Source organism: Triturus cristatus, chromosome 4_1 (assembly GCF_964204655.1).
Source record: "Triturus cristatus chromosome 4_1, aTriCri1.1, whole genome shotgun sequence".
Lineage (NCBI taxonomy): Eukaryota > Metazoa > Chordata > Amphibia > Caudata > Salamandridae > Triturus > Triturus cristatus.
In genome coordinates this window covers 1,113,810,070-1,113,823,084 of record NC_140585.1, presented here as the reverse complement: position 1 = coordinate 1,113,823,084, position 13,015 = coordinate 1,113,810,070, and positions in this window count along the sequence as shown.

Here is a 13,015-nt window from a genome sequence, read left to right as displayed (position 1 = left end):
CCAAAGGGCAGGACCTTGTATTGATAATGCTTGTGGCCGCCCACAAACCGCAGGTACTTGCGATGACGTTTTGCAATGGAAATGTGGAAGTACGCATCTTGGAGGTCCACCGAACACATTCAATCCCCCTACTTGTAGATGTGGACATATTTGATGAAGTGCCAACATGCGAAACTTCTCCTTGACTATGACCTTGTTCAGAAGACGAAGGTTCAGGATCGGCCGAAATTTGTGCTCCTGATCTTTTGTGGGGACCAGAAAGTACCGGGAGTACACTCCCTTTCCAATTTGAGAAGGTGGAACCTTTTCTATAGCCTGCTTTTGAAGAAGGGCCCTCACCTCCTTTCGCAGCAGCTGTAACTGGTGAGGACGGGACTTTTTTGGTGGTATGTCCTTTGGAAGCGCACGGAAACGTAGCGCATATCCATTGCGCAGTATATTCAGCACCCAGCGATCTTTTGTGATGCTGTCCCACTCTGCCAGGTGGGCAACGGCGGCAGAGGAAGCCACTGCTCATGACTTCCCTCCTGCTCTCACCGTGGTAGAGGACTGCTGTTGGTGGCCCCTTCTACCTCTGTTGGACTTTCCTCCCCGAAACTGTGACTTTCCCTGGGTCTTATTCTGGGACCACTGAGGGGTTTGAACCCTCTGTTGAGGCCCCTTGCGCTGGTTAGGTCTGTAGCGGCGTCTGAATTCCTTCTTCTTCTCCAACCCAACCGCCTTGAGGGTGTCCAACTCGGTCTTCATGCGACTCATCTTCTCATCTGCGTGCGTGCCGAAGAGAGAAGAGCCAGAGAATGGAAGGTTCAAGATTCTCTGCTGCGCATCTGGCTGTAGGCCTGTCTGTCTCAACCAGGACGATCTCCTGGCGCATACTCCATGCGTGTAAGAATGCGCAGATAGCACCGCTCCATCTGCCGCCGTGCTAATCGTCTGATTAGCCACCAAGGATCCCTCAGTGACTATCTCCTCGAAATCGGCGATGAGAAGCAGGCGAAGAATGTTGCCTCGACGTCGAACGGCGATGTGAAGCCGACGACGGAGGGACTCTCTCTCTCAACGCCGAACGTCGTCTAGACGGCGGAGCTGCGTCCAATCTCGACGTCGATGGTCTGCGCGACGACGGCTGAGGGGTATTTCTCGCCCTCGAAGCCGAACGTCATCGAGACGACGACGGAAACCTCATCCTCGACGCCGATCGTCGCCTGGTTGACGACGGCGGAGGAGTCTTCGCTCTCGACGACGATAGCTGATGGAACTGCGACGACGGAAGTCAGCCTGCCCTCGACGACTGAGGGGTGACACTCCTCGACGCCGATCGTCGCCGACGGCGGAGGGTCTCTGCTCCTCTACGCCGATCGTCGCCGGGTTGACGACGGCAGAGGGTCTCTGCTCTTCGACGCCGAGCGTCGCCGGGTTGGCGACGGCGGAGGGGTCTTGTCTCTCGACGCCGATCGTCGCCGGGTTGACGACGGCGGACGAGTCTTCGACTTTGACAACGCACCTTTTCTCGACGGCGAGCCCGCTGTCGAAGGTCTTTTCTTGGAAATATGACCCACCTGGAGATCTTTTTTCAGCGCCGACCCCGACGCTGAAGTAGAGGGACGCAAGGACTTGCTTCTAGAAGGCGTGCTAGACCTCTTGAAACCCTTCCTTACCGGAGATCTTCCTCTAGATGGTTTACCTACCAGGCCATACAGGCGAATCCTTTCCCTGTCCTTCAAAGTTCTTTTGGACAGGTTCTGGCAGTGAGGACAGGTCTTAGGGTCTGTATCCTTTGTCTACCGGAGGACCATGATCCTATGAGAATCAGTCTTGGCCTTCTTTTTGCCACAAGAAGGGCAAGGGTCAAAAAGAGATGGCATTTTAAGATATTAAAAAATGCCCAAACCTGTCAAAAAAGACAGCTTCTTACTTTAACAGATGAAAGACGTCGAAGTAAGGAATAAAAGTTGTAAAAAGTGAAAACATTTTCTGACAAAAATCAGAAAAGAGTGGAGCTGTGTTGCCAAGATCCTTCCCGAAGGAGCCGGAAAGAGCAACTGACCTAACTGTCACCCCTGAGGCATGATGGGAAGCTGGGGGGTCAGGTGTGCCTTAAAGGCACGGTGTCAGTTTATTGCTATGCAGCTACAGGTTAGCTTTTCAGTCTTTTTAGACTGGGTGTGTGCAATGCAGCCTGGGAGCTTCCTATGCTTTCAGTGATTTATGAGGATTTCTACTGTTTGCTGAGCATTAAAACAGTTTTTAAACAAATTTTGCTATTGTTTCTCCTGTTTCTAATGCATGTTTTTCCATATATGGTAGAAATTCCTTATGGCATGATTCAGCTCTGGTGTTGATTAGGCTGCAATTGCTTGTTATATATATATATATATATATATATATATAGGTATAGATGTATGGATATATATGTGGGGCACATATAATATAGTGTTTCCGGGGTCCCGCCCATGGGCGGGAATATTCTAATGCTTATGACTATTGATGAGGATCCCCTGGAAGAGAACGAGGAGGGTACTCCACAGTCTACACCTGCTGCCAAGCAACAACAAAAGCAGTGAGTGCTTGCTTCCCCTAACTCCGTTACTCCGGTGGGGGTAAGTGTCCGTTCATATCTGGAAGAGTGGACCAAAATCACACTAGACAAGTGGGTGCTCAATATTGTGAAGAATGGGTACTCCATCAGGTTCAAGTCCCCTCCACCTTCTATTCTTCCTTGAAAAACTGTCATCCATCGCATAAATCTGAGAGAAGAGGTATCCGCTCTACTCCTAAAGGAGGCCATTGAGGCGGTTCCATGGCACCAACATCGACAGGGGATCTACTCCTGATATTTTTTGGTCCCAAAGAAAGGTCCAAACAAGGAGTTCAGGCCTATACTAGATCTCGGGCTTCTCAACAAATTAATTCTGAGAGAGAGGTTCAGAATGCTGGCATTACATCAAATAATCCCACACTTACATCAAGGGGACTGGATGTGTTCTATAGATCTTCAAGATGCCTATTTCCACATCTCAATCGCTTGAAAGCATCGGAAGTTTCTAAGATTTCACATTCAGCCAGACCACTTCCAGTTCATGGTCCTGCATTTCGGACTGAAGTCGGCTCCTCGCACTTTCTCAAAGTGCATGGCAGTAGTAGCTGCATTCTTGAGGAGGAAACAAATCTTCGCCTACCCTTACCTAGGCGACTGGCTTCTCAAAAGTGCGTCTCCAACTCTTCTGCAACAAAACCTCGCTTACTGCATTCAGCAACTGCATCAGCTGGGTCTGCACGTCAATTTAAAAAAATCAATCCTCAATCCAACACAGAGGATACATTACCTGGGCGCCACTCTGGACACAGTAAACGCAAGAGCGTATCCTTCGGAGGAGAGCCTATCATCCATTCTCTGCAAGTTTCAGACCCTCTTGAAGAGCCCTCATCCCATGGCCTGACTGGTTTCCTCTCTACTGGGATCAATGGCCTCGTGCATTTTTCTGGCCCAAAACGCCAGACTTCACATGAGACCTCTGCAGCAAACTCTGGAGGAGCAAGACACTGTAACCATACCTCTATCTGTCCAGCTGTACATCAGTTGGTGGATGCTGCGGTCTCATCTCCTGATTGGAACTCCTTTTCACGAGGAGCTTCCCAAACAGACTCTGGTGACGGACACGTCCCTTCAGGGATGGGGCGCTCACATGGGGTCCCTGCAGATACAAGGTCTGCGGTCAGAAAGAGAACAGCTATACCACATAAACATGCTGGAGCTCAGGGCGGTTCAGCTGGCTCTCAAGGCGTTCTTTCCTTCCATCAAATCGACTGCTCTGCTTGTTCAGACGGACAATACAACAACAATGTATTACCTGAACAAGCAGGGGAGCACCAGGTCCAGAACCCGGTCTCTGGAAACGCAAGGGATTTGGAAGTGGCTTCTAGCACGAGACATGAAGATCTCCGCAGTTCACCTACCAGGCATCCTCAACGTCCAAGCGGACGGCCTAAGCAGGCATTTCGCAGAAGCGCACGACTGGGTGCTAAAACAAGAAGTAGCGCAAGACATCTTTTGCAGCTGGGGAACACCAGACAAATCTCTTTGCGGATGCAGAAAACGCAAAATGCCGTGTCTTCGCCTCCACATACCCACAACCAGGCTCCAAGGGGAATGCTCTGTTGATAGACTGGTCAGAGACATTACTCTACGCCTTTCCACCAGTTCCCCTCATCCCCTTGGTGATCAGGAAACTGTACGAATCCAAGACGAAGGTGATCCTGGTTGCACCAGACTGGCCTAGCCAATGGTGCTACCCAGACCTTCTTCATCTGTCCAAAGTACCACACAGGAGGTTACCATGTCATTCGGATCTGCTGACCAGGGCGGGCGGCAAGGTGTTCCATCCCAACCTGCCGTACCAGGGGTTAGCAGCATGGCTCCTGAGTTCATCCAATATGGACATTTAGGTCTCTCTCAAGACTTCATGCAGATCTTGAAGGAGGCTCGGAGACTTTCTACGAGAAAGTTTTACGCTTTTAAGTGGAAGCGTTTTTACATGTGGTGTACTGCTGAGGGTCATGACACGATTCGAGGTCAGGAACAGGTACTGTTACCATACTTACTGTATTTGGCCAAAGCAGGTTTGAAATATTCCTCCATAAAGGTTCACCTGGCAGCGACAACAGCATATAGAAAGTCCCCCTCTCAGGCTTCTTTCTTTCAGATGGCAGTTGTTAAGGACTTCCTGGAGGGTCTAAAAAAGGTCTACCCACCACTTAGGTCTCCACCTCCTTCCTGGGAGCTTAATGTGGTTCTCTCGAAGTTAATGGGTCCCCCATTTGAGCCTATCCACAAAGCCTCCCTGCAACATCTATCATGGAAGACTGCTTTTCTCATGGCAATCACAGCTGCTCGCAGGGTGAGCGAGATGCAAGCTTTGTGCTCTTCGGAGCCTTATCTTGTTTTTCATGTGAACAGTGTTGCTTAGAACTCACCAGAGGTTCCTTCCTAAGGTGGTCTTGGAGTTTCACATCAACCAGTCAATCACTCTTCCTACTTTCTTTGCGAACCCTGTCACTCCTGCTGATAGAGCTTTGCACTCTCTAGATCTAAAAAGAGTGTTAAAATTGTATCTAGATAAAACAAACAGTGTACGAAAGGCGGACAGGTTGTTTGTTAAATATGGTTCATTGAACACTGGTTTTCCTGCCTCTAAAAGGTCCATTGCTAGATGGATAGTGTCATGTATCATGTTATCCTATCAGCTGGCACACAAACAGCTCCCGGGCAAGCCGAGAGTTCATTCTACAAGGGGAAAAGCCACTACTGTAGCGATGCTTAGAAATGTACCTACTTAGGAAATTTGTAAAGCAACCACATGGCGTTTGGTTCACACTTTCGCACACCATTACTGCCTTGATTCTGACACTCAAGCAGATGCTCAATTTGGAAAAGCATCCTTGAGAAATTTGTTTGGGTAATATATGTTTTGTAAACAGGTTATGATATGCTGGTATCCGTCCGCAAGGTATCGGCTTGCTACTCTATTCAGTGCTTATGACTATTGACGAGTATCCCCTGGAAGAGAAGGATAAGTTACTTACCTGTAATCCTAGTTCTCTTCCAGGGGTATACTCAAAGTCATAAGCAACCCTCCCTTCTCCACGGACGAATACCATGGCCATATATATGTATCTGTTACCCATGCTTTGTTTACACTGTTATACGCCGTCCAAAAGAACGGACCTGTCACCTGTGGTGCATGATGGGAGCCTGGAGGTTCCTGGAGGTCTTAAAGGCACGGAGCCAGTTTTTCCAATTGTTCTATATGCAGCCTCTCTAGGCTAATCTACCTCTATGATCTTGTCTTTTTACCTTTGAAATAAAGGTTGTGTTTTTCAAAGCAAACTGAAAGCAGTTTTCTTTATCTGTATCATGAAAATAGCATGATGTATGTTTCTTTATTATTTCAAATGTAAAAGATTTACAATCCAATTGTGGCAGTTTGAGCCTAGTAATATGTTTTCAGGCTGCATATGTACATATATGCATGTTATCTATATATATATATTCACTGAAAAAACCATAGGTTTCACACATGTTATAGTTAGCGGAAATTTTACTGATAAAAAACCAATGAAATTCCCCCGTTATAGTTAGTGCAGGCAACTATAACTCACGCGACCGCAATCCTCTGCTGATGCTAATACTGTATTTAGACACTTATTTACCCATGTCTTCTTCCATACATTTTTAGCTATACATATATTACAAATATTTTTTTTTCATAAAGACACATATGTCATCAGCAGAAGATTGCGGTCACGTGAGTTATAGTTGCCTGCACTAACTATAACGGGGGAATTTCATTGGTTTTTTATCAGTAAAATTTCCGCTAACTATAACATGTGTGAAACCTATGGTTTTTTCAGTGAATTTGCAAGGTTTTTTAAATGCTAATTCCTAACTATAACGTGTGTGAAACCTATGGTTTTTTCAGTGAATTTGTACGTTTTTTTAAATGCTAAGTTACTTTACGCCATTCGTGGCGTGCGCGCCCACTTAACGCAGTTCGTTCCGTGCGCGCACGGTGCGCTTCGCGCACCGTGCGCGCACAGTGAGCACGCGGTGCGCTTCGCGCACCGCGCGCCCACTTTACGCAGTTAGTGCCGTGCACGCACGGTGGGCACGCGGTGCGCTATGCGCACCGCGTGCCCACGTTACGCTAGATGGGCCATGTACGCACGATGCGCTTCTCGCACCGTGCGCACATGGAGGACATATGATGCACTTCGTTTTTAAAGGTAATATTTTAATTTTTCGCAATAGTTATAAGCCATGCACAAATGGTGACCTTCGGGCACCATTTGCACACGGGGTGGAGAGAGTGTGGATAATTTTTTTTTATAATATTTTTTTTTTTATATTTTCGTTTTTCACTTCGGTGATAAGCCATGCACAATTGGTGACCTTCGGTCACCAATTGCACACGGGGTGGGGTTAGTGTGGATTATTTTTTTTTTTATATATATTTTTACCGTACGCGTACGGTAAGCGTAATCGTCGAAATTAGCGAAAAAATAAAAATTCAGTTTTTGGCCTTGGGGGATCTTTGGGGACTCCCTCTACATGGCTATGTGTGTGGGAGCTGTCAAAACAGCCCCTTTAAATGTTTTTGTGCTTTGTTTGTTAATCATCTCTCTCAGTGCGAGAGAGAAAATGGCGGCCGCCGCTTCCTGGTTTCGGCCGATTCGAATGTTTACTAAGATCTAAGAGCCAATCATAATCGCGCTCGCGCACGCCACCGTACGCGTACGGTAAGCGTACCGTAAGCGCACCGTAAGCTGGCTCAGATATATATATTGATTTAAAGGCTATTTTCTCAGAATCTACTGAACAGATTTACACCAAACCTACAAAAGGCACTTCCTTGACCTGAGGAGTACCTCTCTGCCAAATTTCTAGTAATTCTGTTCAGCCGTTCGGGCTGTAGCCCTGTCTAAAGGTCCTATGGAAAAATGCATGGGAAAAACGCGTTTTGGGACCCCCCTTTTATCTCAGCCCCCGCTTGACGAATCCCCCCGAGACTTTCAGGGTAGGAGCGGAGCGTAGCGCCCCACCTATTTTGAAAAATTCGCGAGGATTCGTCGACCGGCGCCAAAGTTATTCAAAATAGAATGTTGCGGATTTCCTATGGAAACGTGGTCCTAACTATAACTACCTACTGGCGACCGCCAGTAGGTAATATATATATATATATATATTACCTACTGGCAGTCGCCAGTAGGTAGTTATAGTTGGGACCTATTTTCCATAGGAAATCCGCAACATTATATTCCCAATAAGTCTGGCGCCGGTTGACGAATCCTCGCGAAACTTTCCAAACTTTTGGCCAGCTTTGCTCCGCTCCTACCCTGAAAGTTTTGCGGTGATCCGTCAAGCCGGGGCCCGAGAAAAAAGGGGGGTCCCAAAACGCGTTTTCCCCATGCAATTTCCCATAGGATCTGTTGTCGCAGCTACAGCCCGAACCGCTGAACGGAATGACACCAAATTTGGCAAAGAGGTAGTCCCCAGTTCGGACTCGTGCCTTTTGCATACATGGTGTGAATCCGTTCAGTAGTTCCTGAGAAAATTAGAGTTAAAAGTACATATATATCTATGGCCTCGGAGGATCCGCGCACCCTACCCGCACCATAACAGCACCCTCCCCGAACCAAGCGCGCACCCTCCCGATCGCGCGCTGAATGCTAATTGGCTGTCGAGTGTCTCTCTACATTCGAAATCAGGAACTGTTGGCGGCCTTTCTCTGCCTCGGTAGAACCGAGGCAGAAGAAGCAAGGGGAAAAAGTGTGTAAAACATACAAAGGGGGCAGAGTGGAAATACTCTAACCCTCTAGAGGTGCTTAGGGGGTCCCAGAAGGACCCCCTGGGGCCCCTTTTTAAAAAAAAAAAAAAAACAGCAAAATGCGCGCACAGTGCGCACATCCTATCGCGTTGGGTGCACGGATCCTCTCGCGGTGGGTTCGCGGATCCAAGGGAAAAAAAATGAAATTGTTGGGAGTTAAAGATTAACCTTAAGTGTTTTGTTCTTGAGTAAACGCCGCTTTACGTACATCGAACGTGTCGCGTATAGGCTGGGAGTCGCGTACCGGTCGCATAGCGATCGCGCACTAACCACGTACCTGACGCATACCATGCGCGGACGCTATCGCGTAGGAATCGTGAACGGTGCACTTAGGGTGCGCGGGTCCAAAAACATTTAAAAAAATATATATAAAGGGAGGAGCCTAGCGCGCAACCAAGATGGCCGCGTAGGCACAGGGCTCCCCGGACCCTTGCCGCTCCTCGCAACTTATCCTGACATTATCCTGGATTTGTGGACGGATTCTGGAAGATGAACCTTGGCTGAATCCATAACTCTTTTCAGAACGTATATCGGACCTGGGAGACCTGAAATACAGCGTCTTGCATTCTGGAGGCCCACCTGGAAGCTGTGCCCGGTGCTTTGGTGAACTGTGGGGCCGGGGAGTAGTTGAACAACAACGGCATTGGAGCCTTGCCAATGACCGCGCCCCCACTTTCAGTTTCGCTTTTGCACTTCTGCATAGCCTGATCGAGGAGCTACTTCGCGCGGCTGGGGCGTCCTCCGGCCTTTGTGCTGGACTGATTTGTGCCTTTTTCTCCACTCTTCCGAGCGGGCTCTTGGACAGTCTGTGTCTGATCTGCTGGCACCCCTTTGCTATCGGTCCTGGCGGACCCCTCCGGTGAGCATCGCTCAACATGGCGGGCAAGGGGGATCCCGAGAAACGGAGGACCAAGACATCCCACCGTGGGGGACCAGTCCAGAGTAACATCATGGATCGTTATACCCAGGGCAAAGGATCCCCCGGGCCAGCAAGTGCCGCCGTGGAGGACTCTGGTGGTGGCCCGTCCGTGCCCACGGAATTGTCGCTGCAAGGCGTTATGGGCGCCATCAACGGCATAAGGGAGACCATCGCCCGGCAGTACGAGGCTCTGGCCCGTAAAATTGACACGGTTGCCATTGATGTTACGTTAATTCGGGCGGATCTCTCTAAGACTAACGAGAGGGTTCAATCGCTGGACTTGAGGACATCCACTCTTGTTACGGATGTATCAGACCTCCAGGCAACTCTTGGCGATCTAAAGTCGGCAAACGACACGATGTCCCGGCGGCTGGAGGATTTCGAAGGTCGGGCACAACGCAATAATATCCGCGTCATAGGTGTACCGGAGACTCTCGACAATCGTCCGGTGGACCTCATGGTCGAAGATCTCGTCCTCAATCATCTTGCTCCTTCAGGCCTGAGCAAGTTCTTCGCCGTGGAGCTTGCCCATCGTGTCCCGGGCGGTAGGCCTCGACCAGGAGCTCCCCCGAGGCCTATTATTGCGAAACTTTTTCATTACAGAGACCGGGATGCGATCCTGCAGGCCTCGAGGGTGCACGGCCCAGTTAACTATGAGAATGCCTCCGTTAACTTCTTTCCGGACTTCACCCAACTCGTTCAGAAACAGAGAATGGGCTTTCAGGGGGTGAAGCGCCGTCTTCGAGATCTGGAACTTAAATACTCTATGCTTTTCCCTGCCAGGCTTCGTGTGAAATATGAAGATCGGACTATCTTTTTTGAACGCCCTGACACTGTGAGTGACTGGTTAGACTCCCTGCCGGACCGGGGCGAACGATCTGGGCGTACTGGCGGTGCTGAGGGCGGAGGGCCTCCGCAGGAATGATTCTTGGTCCTCTACTTTGACATTTCCTTCTGCGCCCAGCCAGGTTCTACTTCAATTGTATATTTTGTCTATTAATGTTCTGTTTGGATGCGGGCGGGGACGGGTCCCTTTCCTCCTCTAGGGTCTTTTTGTAGCATGGGATTGTTAGGGCGACAGGCACACTGCAAGTTGGGGGGGCTGTATAGTCCGCAGGGGTGCAGGGTGGGGGGAGTTGCAATGGCGTGGGGGTGGGAGGGGGACAGTGGTTGTTGGGTTGTGTGTTTTTTCTTTTCAAGGCGGTGTGTTTGTTTCCTTTCAGTTTCAGGTGTCTGGCTGCGTGCCCGGGGACTCCAGCTTCTTGTGTTGGGATGGGGAGGGACGGGTTGAAACTTATGTCTTGGAATGTCAACGGATTGGGGGACCGTATCAAACGTGGGGTTGTGTTGCAATATTTGCGCCGATTGGCCCCTGACGTGGTATTTCTTCAAGAGACGCACTTGGTGGGCAATGTATGTCATGCCATGAACAGGGGGGGCTACCGACTGGTTGCACATTCTGGCTTCACCACTGGATCCAGAGGGGTGGGCATCTTGCTGCGATCTTCCCTCCTGCTTGAGATTGACAAAGTTACTCTTGATGATAGAGGGCGCTATGCGTCCTTGACTGGACGGTGGGAGGGTCAGACTCTTTCATTGGTCTCGGTCTATGTTCCCCCGGGCCTCCAGACCTCCACTTTCTCTGATGTGGGTCGTATGTTACTTGAACTTCCTGATAGTCTCTTGCTTGTGGGTGGGGATTTTAATTCCGTGATTTCTGGCGAGTTGGATCATTACCCTCCCAGAGCCCTCTCTGCCGCCCAGGCGTGGCTCGGCGGGTTCTTGGACACTTTTGGCCTAGTGGACTGCTGGAGGTTGATACATCCGACACAGAGTCAGTACACATTCCACTCCGGGGCTCACGGGAGTCTCTCCAGACTAGATTATTTTCTTATGCCAGCGGCCCAGACCACCCGGGTCCGGGAGGTTAAGCACCTGGCCCGGGGCATTTCCGATCATTCCCCATTGTGGCTCCTCTTCGATACCGGGATGCGATCCGCCGGGCGGGTCGCCCCCATTAACCCCTGGTACCTGCGTGACCCCAAGATCCGCAAGGGTCTCATTAAGTCGCTTGACCAGTATTTTCTTGAGAATGAGGGTCTTGTCCTCAGTGTCCTTGTGGAAGGCTTTCAAAACGGTTCTCCGAGGACACGCCCTATCCCTGATCGTGGAGGCCAAGAAAGCTAAGAACGGGGAGGTGGTTGCGTTGGAGGCTGAGATATCGGGGTTGGAGGCTGCCTTGGAGACGGCTGTCACTCAGGACGGGCTCCACGCCCTCAGCCTGAAGCAATTCGAATATAAGTCCCTTGTTACGGATGCTGCTTGGACAATGTATAGGGAACAGCAGGGTAGGCTGTATGATGCTGGGGATAAGGCGGGTAAATTGATTGCTTGGCTTGATAAGAAGGAGAGAGTGAATCGAGTGGTCGCCGTGCTTCAGACGTCGGAGGGAGTAAGTGTGACTGACCCTGGTGAAATTGTGGAGTGTTTTGCTGATTATTTCCGTGCTGTGTACTCCCCGGTGTCTGATAGGGATGAGGCTGACTCCCATCACTTGTTGAAGGATATTGCTTTGCCTTGCCTGTCGGTGGATGAGCGTGAGCAATTAGATGCCCCGTTATCGGTCGACGAGATTGCTACCGCGATTCGTTCCCTTCGCTCAGGCAAGGCTATGGGCCCCAACGGACTCCCTATTGAACTTTACAAACTGCAACCGGATAAAATTGCGCCATTTCTCCGTCGTATGTTTTCGGAGTCGCTTGAACTTGGTTCTCTCCCTGCTGACCAACGTCTGGCCACTATAGTCGTGATTCCCAAGGACGGTAAGCCTCGAGACCGTTGCACCTCGTACAGGCCTATTTCTCTGTTGAACGCCGAGCCGAAAATCCTTGCCAAGGTTCTTGCTAATCGCCTGCTTACTGTTATCTGTGACCTGGTGCATCCGGACCAATCCAGTTTTATCCCGCACCGGAATACAGCCCTTAACTTGCGGCGCCTACATGGCGTACTTGCAAGGGCGGAATATCTTTCAGAGCCGGCCATCTTGGTTTCCTTGAACGCCACGATGGCCTTTGATACGATAGAATGGCCGTATCTTTGGGCCGCCCTGGCAAAGTTTGGATTCGGGGCGGGATTTATTAGTTGGGTTAAACTCTTATACGCTGCTCCGTTGGCTCAGGTTGTCGTTAATGGGAGGGTTTCCCGGCCCTTCTTTCTTGGGAGGGGCACTAGGCAGGGGTGTCCGTTGTCTCCCCTGCTCTTCGCTCTGGCTTTGGAACCGCTCGCTGCTTGGCTTCGTTGGGAACCGTCGATAAGAGGGATCCAGTGGGCCCCTGGCTTCGAGGATCGAGTTTCGTTGTACGCGGATGACATTCTTCTGTACCTCACCTCACCACGTCAGTCACTCAATGTGCTCTTTGACATCCTTACTTTCTTCGGCAAGAACTCTGGTTTGATTATTAACTGGTCCAAATCTTGTGTCTATGCTATATCCGGTGGCTTTCCTCTCTTGCCTTCTCGTTTTCCCATTAAGGCGTCCCACTCCGGCTTTACGTACCTGGGGGTGTACGTCTCATTGGACCCGGCGGTCCGCTACGAACATAATCTCCTCTCTCCACTTCGGAGATTGAGGTTAGACGTGGCCCGTTGGCGTAAGCTTCCCTTGTCTCCCCTCGGTCGTGCGGCGCTTTTTAAAATGATGTCTCTTCCCCGA